This window comes from Triticum aestivum, chromosome 7D (genome assembly GCF_018294505.1).
Source record: "Triticum aestivum cultivar Chinese Spring chromosome 7D, IWGSC CS RefSeq v2.1, whole genome shotgun sequence".
Taxonomy (NCBI): Eukaryota; Viridiplantae; Streptophyta; class Magnoliopsida; order Poales; family Poaceae; genus Triticum; species Triticum aestivum.
In genome coordinates this window covers 606869515-606873811 of record NC_057814.1, presented here as the reverse complement: position 1 = coordinate 606873811, position 4297 = coordinate 606869515, and positions in this window count along the sequence as shown.

The window sequence follows — 4297 nt, the reverse complement described above, 5'->3', positions numbered from 1 at the left end:
CCCATATGTCCACTATGTAACCATAATATGTGTCCTTTCCCCTCTTGGTTGCTGCATCAAAGCGGACACCGCTGTTTTGGTTGGTGCTCTTTTGATCTTGGGCGATCGTGTAAAATGTATTCCCATTTATCTCGTATCCTTTGTAAGTCAATACAGTCGAAGATGGTCCCCTGGACAACGAGTACAGCTCATCACAAACAGTGTTGTCACCTCTGAGACGTGTTTCCAACCAACTGCTGAAAGTCCTGATGTGTTCACATGTAATCCAGTCGTCACACTGCTCCGGGTGTTTGGAGCGCAGACTGTTCTTGTGTTCATCGACATACGGGGTCACCAAGGTAGAGTTCTGTAGAACTGTGTAGTGTGCTTGAGACCAAGAATGCCCGTCCCTGCATATTATTGAGTCCCCTCCAAGCGTGCCTTTTCCAGTCAGTCTCCCCTCATACCGCGATTTAGGGAGACCTATCTTCTTAAGGCCAGGAATGAAGTCAACACAAAACCCAATGACATCCTCTGTTTGATGGCCCATGGAGATGCTTCCTTCTGGCCTAGCGCGGTTACGGACATATTTCTTTAGGACTCCCATGAACCTCTCAAAGGGGAACATATTGTGTAGAAATACGGGGCCCAGAATGACAATCTCGTCGACTAGATGAACTAGGACGTGCGTCATGATATTGAAGAAGGATGGTGGGAACACCAGCTCGAAACTGACAAGACATTGCGCCACATCACTCCTTAGCCTTGGTATGATTTCTGGATCGATCACCTTCTGAGAGATTGCATTGAGGAATGCACATAGCTTCACAATGGCTAATCGGACGTTTTCCGGTAGAAGCCCCTCAATGCAACCGGAAGCAGTTGCGTCATAATCACGTGGCAGTCATGAGACTTTAGGTTCTGGAACTTTTTCTCTGGCATATTTATTATTCCCTTTATATTCGACGAGAAGCCAGTCGGGACCTTCATACTGAGCAGGCATTCAAAGAAGATTTCCTTCTCTTCTTTGGTAAGAGCGTAGCTGGCAGGACCTTCATACTGCTTTGGAGGCATGCCGTCTTTTTGTGCAAACGTTGCAGGTCCTCCCGTGCCTCAGGTGTATCTTTTGTCTTCCCATACACGCCCAAGAAGCCTAGCAGGTTCACGCAAAGGTTCTTCGTCACGTGCATCACGTCGATTGAAGAGCGGACCTCTAGGTCTTTCCAGTAGGGTAGGTCCCAAAATATAGATTTCTTCTTCCACATGGGTGCGCGTCCCTCAGCGTCATTCGGAACAGCTAGTCCGCCGGGACCCTTTCCAAAGATTACGTGTAAATCATTGACCATAGCAAGTACGTGATCACCGGTACGCATGGCGGGCTTCTTCCGGTGATCTGCCTCGCCTTTGAAATGCTTGCCTTTCTTTCGACATTGATGGTTGGTCGGAAGAAATCGACGATGGCCCAGGTACACATTCTTCCTGCATTTGTCCAGGTATATACTTTCGGTGTCTGCTAAACAGTGTGTGCATGCGTGGTATCCCTTGTTTGTCTGTCCTGAAAGGTTACTGAGAGCGGGCCAATCGTTGATGGTTACAAACAGCAACGCGTGCAGGTTAAATTCCTCCTGTTTGTGCTCATCCCACACACGTACACCGTTTCCATTCCACAGCTGTAAAAGTTCTTCAACTAATGGCCTTAGGTACACATCAATGTCGTTGCCGGGTTGCTTAGGGCCTTGGATGAGAACTGGCATCATAATGAACTTCCGCTTCATGCACATCCAAGGAGGAAGGTTATACATACATAGAGTCACGGGCCAGGTGCTGTGATTGCTGCTCTGCTCCCCGAAAGGATTAATGCCATCCGCGCTTAAACCAAACCATACGTTCCTTGGGTCACCTGCAAACTCAGCCCAGTACTTTCTCTCGATTTTTCTCCACTGCGACCCGTCAGCGGGTGCTCTCAACTTGCCGTCTTTCTTACGGCCCTCTCTGTGCCATCGCATCAACTTGGCATGCTCTTCGTTTCTGAACAGATGTTTCAACCGTGGTATTATAGGAGCATACCACATCACCTTCGCAGGAATCCTCTTCCTGGGGGGCTCGTCGTCAACATCACCAGGGTCATCTCGTCTGATCTTATACCGCAATGCACCCCATACCGGGCATGCGTTCAAATCCTCGTACGCACCGCGGTAGAGGATGCAGTCATTAGGGCATGCATGTATCTTCTGCACCTCCAATCCTAGAGGGCATATGACCTTCTTTGTTGCGTACGTACTGTCGGGCAATTCGTTATCCTTTGGAAGCTTCTTCTTCAATATTTTCAGTAGCTTCTCAAATCCTTTGTCAGGCACAACATGCTCTGCCTTCCACTGCAGCAATTCCAGTACGGTATCGAGCTTTGTGTTGCCATCTTCGCAATTGGGGTACAACCCTTTCTTGTGATCCTCTAACATGCTATCGAACTTCAGCTTCTCCTTTTGACTTTCGCACTGTGTCCTTGCATCAACAATGACCCGGCGGAGATCATCATCATCGGGCACATCGTCTGGTTCCTGATCTTGATCTTCAGCAGCTTCCCCCATTGCAGCATCACCGTATTCAGGGGGCACATAGTTGTCATCGCCCTCTTCTTCTTCGATGTCTTCCATCATAACCCCTATTTCTCCGTGCCTCGTCCAAACATTATAGTGTGGCATGAAGCCCTTATAAAGCAGGTGGGTGTGAAGGATTTTCCGGTCAGAGTAAGACTTCGTATTCCCACAACTAGGGCATGGACAACACATAAAACCATTCTGCTTGTTTGCCTCAGCCACTTCGAGAAAATTATGCACGCCCTTAACGTACTCGGAGGTGTGTCTGTCACCATACATCCATTGCCGGTTCATCTGCGTGCATTATATATAATTAGACAAGTATCTATCTAAAGTAAGAATTCTTTTCTTTCAAAAAGAAGATAAGAACAAGAGGCTCACCACGGTGGTGCCGGCGACGAGATCGGCGCGGGCGATCGACGGCGGTGAAGATGGGGACATGACGTGACGGACCGCTAAACCTATGCAAATCTCGGGGAAAATGGAGCTTGGAGGTCGAGCTTCGAGAGGAGAAAGCTTAACTAGTGTGGCTCGGGCATTTCATCGAACACCTCATGTGTATAGGAGGTGATCTAGAGCACCCAAATGCCCTCGCCTCGCCGGCCAGAAAAAACAGAGCACTGTGGAGTGCTCTGCTGCGGCGATGGGGTATATATAGGCAACTCATTTGTCCCGGTTCGTGGATGGAACCGGGACTAAAGCCCCACCTTCTATCCCGGTTCGAGCCACGAACCGGGACAAATGTATGTGGGCCAGGAGCGAGGCCTATTGGTCCCGGTTCGTGCCAGGAACCGGGACAAATGGGTCCAGACGAACCGGGACCAATGCCCATGAGGCCCCGGCCGGCCCCCTGGGCTCACGAACCGGGATGTATGCCCCCATGGGTCCCCGTTCGTGACTGAACCGGGACTAATGGGCTGGCCAGGCCCCAACCAAAGCCCCGTTTTCTACTAGTGGAAGCGGCATATGCTAATGATTCGGCGACAAGTTCCTTTTAACATTATGCATGGTCTAGAATTTTCTATATAGATAATCATGAACCACAAACTGCTATCAAGATATTTATTACATCATGCACTTTAGAGATCTCTAACAAGACATTCAAGGAGACAACACAAAATTATATACACTACATTCATCTCCAAATACATGTCATCTTGCCTTTTTTGTTTTTCCTCACATTTAGTGTTTGGTTTAAATGTCATTTTAAGGCATCATATAGAAAATAAAAGAACTAAAGAAAAATCTGTTACAAAAATATGATCTAAGTTTATCACAAAGAAGGTGTATTTTCAATGATAGAAACTAGAACAGTATCATTAAAACTATATTAGTAATATTTAGCAACAATATGAAGTGACTAATTATGCTAAATAATACAAATGAGCTATAAATAAACATAAATGTTTAGTATAAAACCTAGTACACTAATAATTTTTTCAAAATATCTGAGATAAAATACACTGGAATTAACGGGTAAATTACACTTAAAAAGTTTGTAATGCTGGGTAAACTACACTGTAATTACAATCAAATAACAATGTAAAAATTCACTCAATTACACTATAAATTTGGGACAAATTATACTGTCACACTGCGACAAATTACACTGCAATACCGAGATAAAATTACACTGTAAGTCTGGGTAAATTACACTTAAAAGTCTGTAATGATGGGATAAACTACACTGAGTGAATTTACACTATAAGACAATCACACTG